This window comes from Balaenoptera borealis (assembly GCF_965194805.1).
Source record: "Balaenoptera borealis genome assembly, chromosome: 11".
NCBI lineage: Eukaryota > Metazoa > Chordata > Mammalia > Artiodactyla > Balaenopteridae > Balaenoptera > Balaenoptera borealis.
The window spans coordinates 108,234,090-108,251,264 of NC_138868.1; the positions used below are offsets into that span (position 1 = coordinate 108,234,090).

At 46.4% G+C, this 17,175-nt stretch overlaps 2 protein-coding genes across 6 annotated transcripts in view; one reads left to right on the plus strand and one right to left on the minus strand.

Annotated features, from left to right (window-relative positions):
• ZBTB44 (zinc finger and BTB domain containing 44) overlaps positions 1–3,039 on the minus strand; it is a 70,616-nt gene extending 67,577 nt beyond the window's left edge. For all 4 annotated transcript variants that reach the window (XM_082343109.1, XM_082343108.1, XM_082343107.1 and 1 more), the window contains exon 1: positions 2,901–3,039. The gene's annotated coding sequence lies outside the window, so the exon portion shown is untranslated. The remainder of the gene's footprint in view (positions 1–2,900) is intronic.
• Positions 3,032–17,175, plus strand: part of ADAMTS15 (ADAM metallopeptidase with thrombospondin type 1 motif 15) — a 130,116-nt gene continuing 115,972 nt past the window's right edge. For both annotated transcript variants that reach the window (XM_082343083.1, XM_082343084.1), the window contains exons 1-3: positions 3,032–3,163; positions 3,862–3,986; positions 4,846–5,009. The gene's annotated coding sequence lies outside the window, so the exon portion shown is untranslated. The remainder of the gene's footprint in view (positions 3,164–3,861; positions 3,987–4,845; positions 5,010–17,175) is intronic.

Here is a 17,175-nt window from a genome sequence, read left to right on the forward strand (position 1 = left end):
GTGCCAGAAAGCACTCCCAGCATTAAAAAGACACAGGAGACAGCTTGAAAAGGTTCCTACTGTCCAAATTTGGGACAGTTAGACCATCAAGAAGAAAAACGACTGTAATGGTTATTAAAAAAAAAAAAGGATAAATTAAAACCCATCAGTCCATAGTGAAACTGTTAATGCAAGTTCATGCGCCTGACACACAGTGAGGCCAAACAAACTGAAACGTCGGAGTTTGGAGCAGAGAAAGGTTTACTGCAGGGCCACGCGAGGAGATGAGGTGGCTCAGGCCCTAATAAGCCCGAGCTCCCCGAAGGGTTTCGGCTGAGTACTTTTAAAAGCCAGGTGAGGGAGGGGGGTCGCGAGGTATGTGATCAGCTTGTGCACAATTCTCCGGACTGTCTGATGGTGAGGCAGCAGGGTGGTGCCACAGGGGTTAACGTTATCAGTCCTTAGGCAACAGGAGGCCTGGGGCTCTGTGCTCAAGGTCGCCAAGTAGTTAACGTCTTCCATTTGTTGGAGGGGGGTAGGTTTACATCTGCAAAACAACTCAGGAAATGTGCATCAAACACTATTATCTAGGTACTTCAGAGAGGAGCAAAGCAGAGGATCTGGGGGAAGGCCTGTCCTGGGAAGGCCCCATGGGGTCCTGCTCAGTTACAGTTATCCCCATAAAAAAGAAAAAAAAACACCCTTATTTGCCACCATTGGGGGTGACTATCGCCCCAGCTCTTTACTCTGAATACTGATAACTGGAGAGAGGACATTAGCATTTTTAGGAGGAAGTTTAGTTCACTGAGTTAATGAAGGAAATCTTCCTGACAGAAAATCTCCAATAAAATAACTGATTTAAGCAAGAGTCATCAATGGGTGCTAAAATCACTGAGCAAAGGGTAGGCAGAAACAGGTATTTGCTTGGTGTCAAGGTATTACTCCAAGATCACGTACAAATGACAAACAGGGAAACCACATCTTTATAACAGATCTGGTAGTCACCACTTTGATCAAGTGGTCACATTTAGTATCCTTAACAGTGTGGCAATCTGACGTTAAATACCTCCTAAATGGCGTAACATGAAGTACACAGCATCATCTATTAAATATTCTTGCCAAATAAAGTTTTCCTTAAGCTACTCAAGCTTTTCTTTAGACCTAACTTCCAGTAACAGGAAATTCAGGGGGATAGAGGAATAAATTAAATGACACCATTAGGAAACAGACAAACCCAGAAGTGGGAGCATTCTATAAAGCAAGTGGTTTGGTTAATTGTCAGAATAAAAAAAGATGGGTACCCATCTTTTAAAAAAAGGACTAGAGGCGTAATCAACAAATGCAAGGCTGGGGGCAGGGGTAGATTTCCCAAAAGAGACCTTGGCATGCTAAGGAAATTTGCATATGGATTGTTAATTTAGAAAGGTGTTGATAATGATACTGGGGTTAGAATGTCCTTAGTTTTAGGAAACCATGCTGAAGTACTGGAGTGTTGTGGGGTTTGCAATTTACTTTCAAATGATTACATACTGAGACACACAGAAAGGGAGGAGAGGGGGGAAATGGCAAAAATGTCAATCACTGAATCTAGGTACTGGGGTGTTCACTGCATTTTCCCCTCAATTTCAAAGAGACTAACATTTTTCATAATTAAGTTTAAAAAAAGCGTACCCGTACTGAGAGGAATGGTAGAAAACACACCTACGCTGGAATTATATCTGGATACAAATCTCACCTCTATCACTAACTAGTTGTGTGGCCTAAAGCAAGTTACTTGATATCACTTGAGTTTGTCTCATCTGTAAAACTCAAGTAATAATATCTTAAGTCATTAGGTTGTTCTGAGAATAAAATCACATCAGATATGTAAAATGCCTAGCAGTGCTGCACACAATAAGTAAATCTGATTTTCATAATTAATGCAATCATCCTAAAATACAAGACTAAAGGAAAACATTTCTTTCATTATTGCCACATTCCATGATTAGGAAGCTACATTAGGTAAAATTAAATACCCATTGGCAGTGAAAGTGAAGTAATGGGGATAAGTAACTGTATAAATGAAGATTTACATAATATTTTTTTAAATGCAGTAATTCCGACCGAAACCCTCTAGGCAAAAAAAATCTACCTATCCAAACTATTGGTATCTATCAAATTGTGAAGTCTGCTTTTGGTATTAGCCGCTTATCCGAATAAAACAGTAAGAAAATAAGTGGAAGTTAAAGAGAATGTCTTCCCAACCAACAGAAAATCTACTTATACGTCGAAAAAAATGTAAGTTCTGGCCTTCATTTCTATAAGTCAGTCCCAATAAAGCAGACTTACTGGGCTTTACTCTAAATTCTGGTTAACCTTCATACAACTCACAAGCATGCCTCCTTTCATCAGTTCTAATGTACTCGTCATTTCACTCGCAGGTAACCCTTTTCTGGTTAGGCCAGCAGAAAATGACTAGACGCAGACTGATCCCCAGATAGCGAAGAAGAAAAGGGTTTTTTTCATTTTTTGTTTTTTAAGTAAGTGCCAACCTTTTCTTCCCAGTACCAGAGAAAAAAAGCAGCAGGGGAGAGGAGGGAACAGTGGGTCTCGCGCTGCAGGCTCGACCAGGTGAGACGCTAACACCCCGCCTCCTCGGGGTTAGGGTGCTGGGCACACGCGCGTGCGGATGCGGGGCGTCCTGGGAGATCGGGGCAATTTCTCCTGGACGGCGGGACCCAAGGCCAGTCTCCTTCCCGAAGGCTTAGATGCCATTGAGGGGACCCTGCGGGGTGTCTCCCGGCGCGGAGGGGGAGACGAGACCAGGCGTTCCCTTCCGTCCAGCGCCCAGATGGGGGACGCGCGGCGTCAGCCCTTCGGAGGGCGCGCCCGAGGGCGCGGGCGGCGAAGAGGGGCCGGCCCTGCCCTCCCCTCCCCGTTACCTGCGGGCGGCGGTGCCAGGGCCCGGAGGCCTGCTGCTCCTCCTCCTCCTCCTCCTCCCCGCCAGGCTGAGGCGGCGAAGGGGTGGTGGCGGCGGTGGCGGCGGTGGCGGCGGCAGCCCGGGGGGAGGGGGCGGAGCGCGCGGCCCGCTCCCTCTCTCCTCCCCCGGGAGGCGGAGGAGACCCTATCTCGGGCCGCCGCGCCTAGGCCCGTGGACAGCCTGCGGCAGGGGCATGGCGGCCCCGAGCAGCGGCGTGCCTGCGAGGTGGGAGAGTGCGAGGCGGCGGGAGGGGAGCGCTCCGGGGGCCTGAGGGGAGGAGCGAGGGGGCCCGGCGAGCCGCGCGCGGGCGGCCGTTGGGGGCGGTTGGCCGAGGGCAGGCGGCGGTTTGGGGAGCGCGGCGACGGCTCGCGTTTTCCCGGCGGGGCGGGGTGGGGAAGGGGAAGGGGAGTGAGGGGAGGGGAGGGGGAGGTTGGGAGGGAGCCGCCGCCGCGCGCGTGCGGGCCGGCGCCGCCGCGGTTACCGCTCCGCTCACTCCAGCCTGTTTGGGGGCACTTTGTTTGTGTCCCAGAATGCTCTGCGCGGGCGGCCGGGCTGGGGATGGGGAGGGCAAGTGGGCGGGGCGGAGCGAGCTCGGGGGCGGGGCGCGAGCTCCGGGCGGGGGTGAAAACGCGGGTACTGCGCAGGCGCAGAGGAGGTCGCTCCCGGTCGCCGTCGCTTGAGCTCGGTCTCCCGACGCACCCGGGGGTTTTGACAGGGGCCGTGCATCTTCGTGCCTTCGTGAACACGTGTAGAGTTACCTTCACAGGCCGCCTAGGCCCTGACCAATTCGCCCTTCCTCTACCCGTCCGCTCAGCCGGCTTCTCGCTAACCTTGACAAGCATTTCTGCGCACGGTGCACGCTTCTTGCATTTTTTTTTTTCCTTCTTTGAGCTAAAAGCGAAACAAACTCCTGTTTTCTCGAGTGGTTTCTGTAGCGGCGCTGAACCGGAACACCCCAGACGCTTTCTCTCGGTGAGAGGGTGAGCTGGTAGTCAGCCCATTTCTCACACGCGGAAACTGAGGCCTGCGGAGAGGCGGCCCCGGACAGGTGAGGATGCCGTGCGCCGCCGGCTCCCGCGCCCGCCTTTCCGCAGGCAGCCAAGCCCGGCCGGTGCCCGGCTCCCTGCGGCCTCTGCAGCCCGGGGCGTCCTCTCGGCGCCCGAGGATTGTTCTAGAATTTCCCTGGGCCACCCGGCGGGAGGTGCGGTTCTGAAATGACTGGAGAAATCCATCTCATTCCCCCAACACGGGGGGCACCTAGAGCCGCTCCCCAAATATGCCTGTTCCTTCCACACCTGGAGTCTCATTTGGTTCCACCGCCAGTAACCTGGCTTTCCGGCGAGGGAGTATGCGGGGGGCTTGAGAGTTCTCGGTCAACTGCAAAATCGCGTCAAGTGTTAAAACTCCTGGGACCCCAAGCCTTAGCGTCCCCGGCCCGGCGGCCCGGAGGGGCGCCCTGGGCGGCTGGCAGGAGCGCGCCCCAGGCTAGCCGGCCGGCCGCGCGGGGGCCGAGGGGGTGCGGCCTGCAGCGACCCGGGGGCTCCGCAGCTGCATGCTGTGTTTTCCCACGCCTTCAGCTTTTGCACCGAAAAACTTCTCCAAAGGGCTTTGTGCAAGGTGGGCCGGCACCCCGTCTGAAGTAGAGTGGCGTTTTCTTCTGAAACACTTGGCAACGTCTTGCATTGATCTCACTGAGAGACAAGCACCCCAGCACCCTAGCACCTCCTCTTTCTAGCCACCGAAATCTACGTGAGAAATAAAGGCCATTAAAAAGCAACGTCAAATTGTATAGTCTTCTGCGGTTTCCAACAGATTTTCAAGTATATATAATGTTTAATCCTCACAGCAATCGTCATACGTAGGTTTTGCTGTTATTCCCACCATCATTTTTATTATTCCCATTTCAGAGATGAGGAAAGTCAGGAAGATGCGAATGAGGCCCAGAAAGTTTTGTGCTGAGATTTGAAGAAGGAGAAGAAAAAGAAGGCGGAATGCTTACCCTGGGAGGGGAACGGCAGCGACAGAGCAAGTCTCAGGAATGGCCTGGTGTGTGTGAGAGCAGGTGCACAAGGTAATACCTGGAGAAGGATCAGGGTGGGAATAAAGCAGTCAAACAAATCCCGCGGACCTCTCCTAGGGCATTTAATCGGAGAGTCGATAAGGGACCTCTAGGCAAGTCCTTATTGCTTCCCAGGGGACTGAGGTGGCAGCCCTGGCACAAAATACAGCTCTTCTTGTGTTACTCTCTTGTCTCTTCTCCGTTTCCTCCCTTTTTGTACTTTTCTGTTTTTCATTTTATATTTAAAAGTTATCATTCTCTCACCCCACCCCCTCCCTGGGACCGGAGGATCAATTAACCACCCAATGGCTGTGGGACCCTGAGGGCCCAGGGCTAGATGGTTGGAGAGGGTGTGAGAAAATATACAAAGATTAACTTTGTAGGAGTCCTCTCCTCTGTTTTGGCTTTGGGCAGGGTCACTTTCTGTGGCATCTGCAGCCTCCCACCTTCTCCTGGGCTAGTAGAGACTTGCCCTTGGGTTGGTGGAATATATACACCTTTATTCCACACCAGATTAAATAATACTGCTGGGAGGATTTTATGAAACCAGAATCCTGCACACAGGTGAAACAAACAAACGGAGACAGTATGAGGAACCTTTAATTATTAACCTGGTGTAGGTGATTCTGAGGAATTCAAATTTCAGGCAAAGAGGGTTTTATTTCAGCCCTGAGCTGTTTGGGGGACCAGATTCTGGCAGAAATGGCACTTGCGTGTGGTAGACCATGAGGGCTGAATGGGAACTTAGTTACTTAGTCCACAACTTATTTCAGAGCAAGAACACTGGACACTTAACTGAAAGATCTCTAGTCCAACTCGGATAATTCCAATAGAGGAGAACTCAGTGCTGCACAAAGCACCCTTGCTCCCCTGTTAGATCATTCCAACTATATTAACAAATTCGTCTTGCCCCCCGACCCTGAAACTTGCACCTCTTCTCGTATTCCCATTTCATCCTCCATACGGTTAGCACGTCAGCTTGGCTACTTCACTCCTCTGCCACATCTCACTTCCAACCCATCAGCAGGTCCTGCTGAATTCGTCCATTCCTACGACCACCATCGTAATCTTGTAACCAAGCAGGACCCCGTGGCGCCTTCCCAGGACAGGCCTTCCCCCAGGTCCTCTGCTTTAGCTCCTCTCCGAAGTACCTAGATAGTAGTGGATTTGATGCACATTTCCTGAGTTGTTTTGCAGATGTAAAAAACCCCCCTCTCCAACAAATGGAAGATGTTAACCTTGAGCACATAGCCCCAGGCCTCCTGGAGCCTAAGGACTGATAAAGTTAACCCCTGTGACACCACCCTGCTGCCTCAGCATCAGACAATCAGAGAATTGATAAGCTGATAAGCTGGTCACATACCCTGAGGCTCCCCCTGCCACCCTGGCTTTTAAAAGTGCCTTGCCGACCTTCGGGGAGCTCAGGGCTTTTTAGGGTGTGAGCCTCCTCATCTCCTTGCATGGCCCCGATGTTTCAGTTTGTTTGGCCTCACTGTGCATCGGGCACACGAACTTGCGTTAACAATCTAAGACACCAACCAATACCTTGTACCCGGAGAACTGTAACACCACTTACCTGGTTTCCCGAATATACCCCCACCCCCCGCCCCGCCCTTCTCTTCACTCGCTGCATGGTAGCTGGAGTTATAATGCATAGTGATCTTATCACACAACAATGGCTTCCTATTGTTTTTAGGATAAAATCTCAAACTTTTACCATGGCTTTCACAGCTACAAATGTGGGCCTGTTCAATACATAGCTTCAGCTTCAACTCTCATTATACTCTTTCAAGGAACATGCCACATGCAGATTTTTTTTTCACATCTAAAATGCCACACTCTTTCCTCCAGTGCACACATTACTCCCTCTGTATATGTATACATTGTTCCTTAGCTAATTCCTCTCAATCGACACATCTCTTCTGCATAATATATGTATTTAAAGAGAAAAACCAGGGCTTCCCGGTGGTTCAGTGGTTAAGAATCCGCCTGCCAATGCAGGGGACACGGGTTCCAGCCCTTGTTTGAGAAGATCCCATATGCTACAGAACAACTAAGCCCGTGCGCCACAACTACTGAGCCTGCACTCTAGAGCCCACGAGCCACAACTGAGCCCGTGTGCCACAACTACTGAAGCCCATGAGCCTGGAGCCCGTGCTCTGCAACAAGAGAAGCCACTGAAGTGAAGAAACCCGCGCACCGCAAGGAAGAGTAGCCCCCCGCTCCCTGCAACTAGAGAAAGCCCGTGTGCAGCAAGGAAGACCCAACACAGCCAAAAATAAATAATTAACATAATAATAATAATAATAAAATAAAGAGAAAAACCCCAAGCCCAAATGGCGTCACTTTTCCTAAAGCCCATGGTACCAAACCTAGATTTAATACCTGACCTAATTGCAGTTTCGACCTTTACCGGGAATGTAATCTTAATCAGCCAGTTTGGAAGTTTCTGGTCAGCAATAATAATCTGTCACATGGACCCTCTCCATTCCCCACCCCATCCCTCCCCAGGAAGAAGATGCAGTCTGCATGATGAAACCCTTGCTGTCACTTCCCCCCACAGAAGAAGGTGTCCTGGCCTAAAAATAATCCTTTCTATTCTTTCATTAAACATCCCTTGCCCCCCCGCCCCCGCTTCTTCCTATAAAACCTTCCATTTTGTACAGCCCCTCAGAGCACACTCCTCATTCCTAGATAGGATGCTACCTGATTCAGGAATCGAATAAGCTGAATTAGATGCTCAAATTTACTGAGTTGAGTTTTGGTTTTTTAACAATATACATGAACATTATGAGATATAATTCACATACCATACAATGCACCCATTTAAAGTGTTACAGTTCAGTGTTTTCTAGTATATGCAGAGTTGTGCAGTCATCACCACAGTCAATTTTTTTAAAAAATTAATTTATTTATTTATATTTATTTTTGGCTGTGTTGGGTCTTCGTTTCTGTGTGAGGGCTTTCTCCAGTTGTGGCGAGCGGGGGCCACTCTTCATCGCGGTGCGCGGGCCTCTCACTATCGCGGCCTCTCTTGTTGCGGAGCACAGGCTCCAGACGCGCAGGCTCAGTAGTTGTGGCTCACGGGCCAAGTTGCTCCGCGGCATGTGGGATCTTCCCAGACCAGGGCTCGAACCCGTGTCCCCTGCATTGGCAGGCGGATTCTCAACCACTGCGCCACCAGGGAAGCCCCACAAGTCAATTTTTGAACATTCTCGTAACCCCAAGAAGAAACTCTTACCATTAGCAGTCACTCTCCCTTCCTCCCCAACTCCTCAGCCCTAGGCAACCACTAATCTGTATACTTTCTGCTTCTACAGATTTGCCCATTCTGGACGTTTCATATAAATGGAATTCAGCTCTCTTTTCGACAACCACTCATTCAAGGCCTCCTCCCGTGTCCCCTGACTGTGTTAGATCCCATTGTATAGATTCTTAGAGCTCCCTGCATTTCTCCAACACTCTTCTAATTACCACTGTAGTTCCCTCTTATCATTCACCACTTTAATCCCAGAGCCTAGCACAGTGTCTAGCCCGTAATAGGTATTTGATAAATGTTTAAGGAATGAATCATGATTAATGAAATAAATGAATATGGGGGCCAATTTTATCAGTTAGTAGAATGGCAACTTCCCAAGACCTGTGATGTCAGGGAAGAAGCTTGTGCTTCAGTAGACTTACCCATTGTTCTCCAAGATGCCAGAATATCCACAATTAAAGTCCATCCTTTTGATTTTTTTTTTTTGAATGTTTGTAGCAGCTTTATTCATAATTGTCAAATCTGGTCACAACATCCTTTTGATTTTTGAAGACTCGTTAGATCTTTAAGATGCAACTGTTGAAATACAACTCATCTTCAGATGGGGAATTGGTGGTTTAATTTTTTTCTTTTAATTCAAGGAAGAAGGCAGTGCTTTGGTCTCAGTGATTTGATCTTAATGCTTTTGTTTGCTCTCAGCCCACCTCGCCTCCCACCACAACACTATTTTTCTTCGTCTTCACAGGATTCACAGCCAGACTTCTCAAACCTAGATGTTATCCGCACTCACTGTTCTTTATTCTTGCTTCTCCTTCTTTACTTCTCATCCCCTCTAATTTGATCTTCCCTTCACTCTACCTTCTTACTGTCACCAATTATTTCTATGTTGCCGATAAGGATGCCAGAGGATATTGCCAGAGGATATTTATTTGCACTCTCATCTTAGTGGATTTTTTTTTGGGGGGGTGTGCCACACAGCTTGTGGAATCTTAGTTCCCTGATCAGGGATTGAACCCCGGGCCCACGGCAGTGAAAGCGCCAAGTCCTAACCACTGGACCGCAAGGGAATTCCCCATCTTACTGGACTTTTGAGCAGCATTTGGATTTGTTGAGTACTCGATCAAACTTGAAACACTCTCTCCCTTGTCTTTGCTGACATTCTCAATGTGCATGCAGGGTTGAGAACTAGTGTTTATACTATCTTCCGGGACCAGTGAGTCTCAAAAATGTGGTCTCCAGCCTGCAGCATTAGCGTCACCTGTCAAATTGTTAGAAATGTGAATTCTTAAGTCATATCTAGACCTACTGATTCAGAAACTCTGGGGTAGTGGCCCAGCGATCTGTGTTTAAATGAACTCTCCAGGTAATTCAGACCCTTGCTCAAGTTTAAGAACTGGTGCCCAGGCAAACCTGTCTACTCACATAAACTCTTTGAGCCATTCTTTTTTTTTTTAATGCACTTTTAAAAAAATTTATTTTTATTTTTGGCTGCATCGGGTGTTAGTTATGGCACATGGGCTTCTCTCTAGTTGTGGCGTGTGGGTTTTCTCTCTCTAGTTGTGGCACGCGGGCTTAGTTGCCCTGCAGTATGTGGAATCTTATATCCCCAAGCAGGGATCGAACCCACATCTCCTGCATTGGAAGGCAGATTCTTTACCACTGGACCACCCAAGCCACTGATTCTTAAATGCACGCTGCTAGTCCATATCTCTCTACCCAGCTCCAGATGTGCCTGTCTAACTGCCTACTAGTTCCACTTTGCTTGGTTGTCTCAGAAATACCTCAGACTCAACATGTCCAAGATAGATGAATGGCCTTCTATAGACAGTGTTCTTGCTCACTGTTTTCTAATCACCGAAGGGTACCATTTTAGAACCAGGCACAACCCAGGGTCATCTCTGACACCTCCCTCTCTCGATTTATTATTAAATTATGTCAATTTTGCTTTCCAAATTTCTTTTAATATAAACATCTTCTTTATTGTGGAGCATTTCAAACATATAAAATATAGAAAGAACAGTTAAAAATATATAAACATGTACCTAACACCCAAGCCCCCAAATCCAGTCAATGGCCAACATTGCCTCGTCCATACCCCCATCAATTTTTTCCCCTTCCCATATTATTTTGAAGAAAAGTCCAGATATCATATGATTTTCTATGTAAATAGTCTGTATTTCTAAAAGAGTTCAAAAAAAAACTCCCAATGCCATAATCACAATTTTAAAATAACAATGATTTCTTAATGTCATAAAATATCCTGTTAGTATACACATTTCCGATAGACTCATAAATGTTACATTTTTTTTTTAACCAAATGTTTCAGTGAGGAGCTATACTGTGTTTGGTTGGTACATTTTTTTTTTTTAATTAAAAAATAAATTTTTTTTGGAGTGTAGTTGATTTATAATGTTGTGTTAGTTTCAGGTATACAGCAAAGTGAATCAGTTATACATGTACATCTATCCACTCTTTTGTAGATTCTTTTTGGGTTGGTACATTTTTGAAAGTCCTCTGTATTTATTTTTTCTTTCTTTCTTTTCCCTTTTTTTGTTTTTTGTTTTTGGTTTTTTTGCCACGCCGCTAGGTGTGCGGGTTCTCAGTTCCCTGACCAGGGATTGAACCCGGGCCATGGTAGTGAAAGCCCAGAATCCTAACCACTAGGCCGCCAGGGAACGCCTAGTATTTTTTTTTTTTTTTTTAATTTAAGGAAGTTAGTTGTTTGTCCTTTAGTTTTTACCACAATACAGATTTTGTCAGTTGCATCCCCACGGCATACTTTAACGTGTTACCTTGTCCTCTGTTATTTTCTATAAATTGGTAGTAAGATCTAGATGTATTATCAGATTCGAGTTTAATTTTTTGGCAGGATACCTTCCTAGGTGGTGGTGTATTTTTCCATTAGGAGACACACAGTGTGTGCTTGTCTCTCTTTTTGTAGTGTTAACAGCTGTTGATGAATAATGCCTGCATCAATTCATTCATTAGGAGTTTTAAAATGATGATATAATTCAATCATTCTTCATTTAGAAGCTGCAATATTTCTACAAGGGAAATCACCCCTCTTCAATTATTTGATTACCCGTTGGTATAGTTCATGTAAGAAAGCAGGATAAATGCTTGATTCTTTCCCTTTCACTATCTCTTAACCCTGTCTACTCTCATTTTCAACTGCCACCATCCTGATCCAAAATCCTTAACCTAACCTCCAAGATCTTGACCCTTTAGTGCCCTATTCATCTTGCAAGGTCCTGAATGATCTGGATTAGAGAAGGGGCTTATTAGCTTAGGTCAGGTCAGGTACTCATCCCTAAACCAACCAACCAAAATCAACACGATGGGCATCATTAAGAACATGCAGCTTCTATGCCAGATATGTGGATGCAAAGGGGCAATTTCCGGAAGAAGGGGGAATGCCAGGCAGACAATCTCATAGAGGGTACACACATATTTCTTCCCATACATCCAGTATCATAAATTCCCTTGTCCAACATAATGCACTTTTCCCACATAGAACAACAGATACTTTGCCTCCTCAATGAGAAACTATTCAAAGACATAACTAGCTACCACATCCATCTCTGATTTCCAGAATCTCTGTTTGACCATGTCTGGATATGATTGCACACAGTTTTGCAACCTATCGGCTAAATGACAAATTAAATACTCTCAAAACAGTAGAGTCACAATTGTTTGCAAAGATTCTAAAGTCAGCTCCTGATGCTGAATTTACCTTGGGCCAGTGATAACCTCCAAGACCCATATTAGGCAAAGTTATCCCAGAGGCCACAGAGGAGAAAAGTGCATAGACAAAACTAAGAAGCTCAAATCCCACAGTTTATCAATAAAGTTTAAAACACATAGTGAGAAGTAAGGGGAAAGGTGGGGTATGTGAACACACATTGGATAAGCTACGAGCACGGTGGAAGAACCATACTACCTGAGTCTGGATTATACAATGTTCATATTCCTGTTTTTTCCCTGTTGTGTTAGCTTTCCTCTCTGGTGGTGGGGCTTTATGGGAATCAGTTGCATCTGAGCAAGGGGATCCATAGACTGAAGGTACATAGGGCCATCATACACACTTGTTTATTGAAATGATGCAGGGGCAAATATACCTGGCAAATACCTGTATCAGTTACCCTGATGAGTAGCTGTGGTTTTTTTTTTTTAAGTAATTTTATTTTATTTTTTTTATTTTTTTATTAATTATTTTATTTTTGGCTGCATTGGGTCTTCGTTTCTGTGCAAGGGCTTTTTCGACTTGTGGCGTGCGGGGGCCACTCTTCATCGCGGTGCGCGGGCCTCTCAGTGTCGCGGCCTCTCTTGTTGCGGAGCACAAGCTCCAGACACGCAGGCTCAGTAGTTGTGGCTCACGGGCCTAGTTGCTCCACGGCATGTGGGATCTTCCCAGACCAGGGCCCGAACCTGTGTCCCCTGCATTGGCAGGCAGATTCTTAACCACTGTGCCACCAGGAAAGCCCAGGTAATTTTATTTAATTAATTAATTTATTTACTTTTTGGCTGCGTTGGATTTTCGTTGCTGCGAGCGGGCTTTCTCTCTAGTTGCAGCGAGCGGGGGCTACTCTTCGTTGCGGTGCGCAGGCTTCTCATTGCGGTGGCTTCTCTTGTTGTGGAGCACAGGCTCTGGGCACACAAGCTTCAGTAGTTGCAGCACGCAGGCTCAGTAGTTGTGGTGCACAGGCTTAGTTGCTCTGCTGCATGTGGGATCTTCCCAGACCAGGAATCGAACCTGTGTCCCCTGCATTGGCAGGCAGATTCTTAACCACTGCGCCACCAGGGAAGTCCAGTAGCTGTGGTTTCACCTACATTTCTCGGGCAGAGGACAAGTGGGGTCAGAAGGGCATCATCTATGGGTGGCTCATAAACGTTGGATGCTTGGTGTATCTCACGTATATTTAGTGAATCAGGAATATTTGGTATGTCTTGGTCCTTCCTTCCCTGTCTATCTAGTTCAGAACATGTACGCTCTACTTATTTTTATATCTCTCCAACATTCCTCGCATGCCATTGGCTTCTATACTCGGTTTCATCTAGCCGCCTTCTTTTTTTGTCTTATTTTCTATAGCAAACATGGAAAATAACTAAATTATACAACAAACACGTTACAAATCTTACAAATCAGGTGTAGTTGAAATTACCTTGGAAGATCTCTTAAATCACCCATAGAGCACAATATGTTGTACTTATGAGCCACTGTGGAGGCTGACATGCCACCTCTCACGATGTCTGACCCAGTGGGTCTTCCCTCCAGTGTGGGGACAGATTGCTCACTCCTCTGTTGAGTACCAGAGAAGGCTGTGGGCTTCTGTTTAGCGACTCGCACTCTGACTGCTGGGTGTCCCCGAAACTGAGACCAGAAACCGAGTCCAACCAAGCAAACGACAGGTTCCCGTCTCCCACCTCCTGCTTACTCCGAGCATCCACTCGCTGGATGAAACAGTCAGTGAAATACTGCCCAGTTGTGGGTAATAAAAAACCAGACTTCCCACAGTAGCCATCTACACGGGGGAAAAGAAGTTCCCAACTCCCTTAGGCGTGTTTTTAACACTGGCCGGTAATCGTGCTCTATTTTCCTAGTCAATTCACTCTTTTGCTTTCCTACAGGACTATTTCCTAACGTCTCCTCTCCTGTCAAACCTCTAATACCTCTTCTTTACTCTCACTCACAGTTTATGACCCATAACATGAATGACCACAAATGTAGTGCCTGAGATCAACACAAATATATTGTCTTATAGTTCTATAGGTCAAAACGTCGACACAGGACTCACTGGGCTAAAATCAGGGTGTAGGCAAGGCTGTGTCCCTTTCTGGAAGCTCAAGGGGAGAACCCATTTCCTTGCTTTTTCGGGCTCTAGAGGCCACCTGCATTCCTTGGCTCACGGTCTCCTGTCTGTAAAGTCAGCAACTCTCTGACCCTATATCCATTGTCACATGTTGCTCTGATGCAATCTTCTGTTTCCCTCTTCCAGTTTTGTTTGTTTGATTTTAGTAACAGCTTTATTGAAGATCTAATTCACATACTATACAATTCACCCATTTAAAGTGTACAATTCAGTCATCTTTAGTATAGCCACAGAATTGTGCACCTTTCACCACTACCAATTACAGAACAGTTTTCATCATCCCCCAGAGAAACCCTGTACCCTTTAGCAGTCACCCTCTATTCTCCCCAGCCCCAAACCCTGGCAACGACTAATTTACTCTCTGTCTCTATGGATTTGCCTATTCTGGACATTTCATCTAAGTGGAATTATACAGTACATGCTCGTTTGTGCCTGTCTTCTCTCACTTAGCGTGTTTTTAAGGTTCCTCCGTGTTGTAACATGTGGCAGTATTTCATTCCCCTCTTCCACTTTTAAGGACTCATGTCATTAGATTGGGCCTACCCAGATAATCCAGCATAATCTTCCCATCTCAAGGTCCTTACCGTTAATCACATCTGCAAATTCCCTTTGACCATGTAAGTTAATATTCACAGGTTCCAGGGATTAGGATGTGACAACTTTGGGGGGCCATTACTCTGTCTACCACAATGACCATCCTTCCTATATCAGAAAGGAAAGAAAAGCAGTCAGAAGAGAATTTTGACAGACTCTTTATAACCACATCTACCCACCCATCCCCACTGTGTGGATCCAGGGACTCTGCCTTCCTTCCTGTGGGGTGGTTGAAACTCTCTTGCTCCCAGCATTTCCTTCATTTTGTTTCCTGTTTTTGTTTTTTTTTGCCCGCACCTCGCGGCATGTGGGATCTTAGTTCCCCAACCAGGGATCGAACCCGTACTCCCTGCAGTGGAAGCGCAGAGTCTTAACCACTGGACCGCCAGGGAAGTCCCAGCTCTTCCTTCAGAGACTGCCCCTTCCTCTGCTGCCAGCAAGGCCTCACTGCCACCTGGCACCAGGCCATGTCCTCTTGCTCACTCAGTAACACCCCTGGAGCTATCTCCCTGCTCTCTGCATTATGATTTCCCCCCTTCTCCAGCTTCATTACAACTGGCATCAAAACAACTTGTAATTTCTCCCTTCTTAAATTCTTTCTTGACCTCTTCCTTCTCCTTCTACTGCCCCATTTCTTTGCTCCCTTTTACAACAAAACTTCCTGAAAGATTTGTCTGCATTGTTTCCAATTCTTTCCCTTTAAAAAATTTTTTGTTGTTGCATGGTTAAATGTACATAATATAAAATTTGCCATTTTATCCGTTTTTAAGCATACAGATCAGTGGCACTAAGAACATTCACACTGTTGTGCAATCATGACCACGTTGAGAACTTTCCAGAACTTTTAAATCGTCCCAAACAGAAACTCTGTACACATTAAACGATAACTCTCAGTACCTCACCCCAGCCTCTGGTAACCACCATTTACTTTTTGTTTCTATGAATTTGAGCATTCTAAATGCCTCGTATAAGTGGAATCCTGCAATATTTGTCCTTTTTTGTCTAGTTTATTTCACTTAGTGTAAGTTTTCAAGGTTCATCCATCTTGTAGTACGTATCAGAATTTCCTTCCTATTCCATTGTATGTATGTATATACCACATGGTGTTTATCCATTCATCTACTGATGGACATCTGGGTTGTTAACGCCTTTTGGCTAGCGTGAATAATGCTATTATGAACATTGACGTACAAGTATCTATTTGAGCTAGTTCTCTTAAATCCACTCCAGTTAGGCTTTTGCTCTCACTGCTCTGCCCAAACAGCTTTTGTCCAGGTAACGGATCACCTCTGGATTGCTGTAGCCAACGGTCAATGCTCCATCCTCACCTCGCTTAGTGCCATTTGGCTGAGTTGATCATTGCCTCTTTGGGATGCTCTTCACTTGACATCTGGGACACCACCACACGCTCCCAGCTCTCCTCCCACCTCTCTAGGCACCCTGTCTTAGTCTCCTTTGCTAATCATCCTCACTGTCTCCTCCTCAGTCCTTGGACCTACTCTGTTTGTAGAGTAGGTTTGCACTCACTCCCTTGGTGGGTGATATAACCCTGTCTTATGGCTTTAAATATGCTGACAATGTCCAAATGTATATCTCCAGCCTGGGCTTCTCCCTCGAATGTCAAACTCCAGTAATCTACCTGACATCTCTGTTTGAATATCAAGTGGGCATCTTCGATTTAACGTGCCCTACACTAAATTCCTCCTCATCCTTATCCTCCCCACCAAAACCCAATCCCCTCAGCACTTTTTTGTTTGTTTGTTTGTTTTTGTTTTTTAAATTAATTAATTAATTTATTTATTTTTAGCTGTGTTGGGTCTTCGTTTCTGTGCGAGGGCTTTCTCTAGTCGCGGTGAGCGGGGGCCACTCTTCATTGCGGTGCGCAGGCCTCTCACTGTCGCGGCCTCTCTTGTTGCGGAGCACAGCCTCCAGATGCGCAGGCTCAGTAGTTGTGGCTCACGGGCCTAGTTGCTCTGCGGCATGTGGGATCTTCCCAGACCAGGGCTCGAACCTGTGTCCCGTGCATTGGCAGGCAGAGTCTCAACCACTGCGCCACCAGGGAAGCCCCCCTCAGCACTTCTTAATTAATTTGTTGGATCTTTATCCTTCTAGTTACTTAGGCAAAAAATCTTGGAATCATCCTTGATTCCTCTCTTTTGCTCCCACTCCACATTCAGTGCATTAACAAATACAACTGGTACTTTCTTCAAAATGTATGCAGAATTTGACCATTTCTCACTACTTTCACTGCTACTACCTTGATAGGAGTTACCAGCATCTCTTGCCTGTATTATTTCCGTAACCTCCTAACTAGTTTCCCTGAGTCTGCTCTTACATCTCTTCAGCCAATTGTCAACATAGCAGCGGAGAGGTGCCATTAAAATATTAACATCTCGGGTTTCCCTGGTGGCGCAGTGGTTGAGAACCTGCCTGCTAATGCAGGGGACACGGGTTC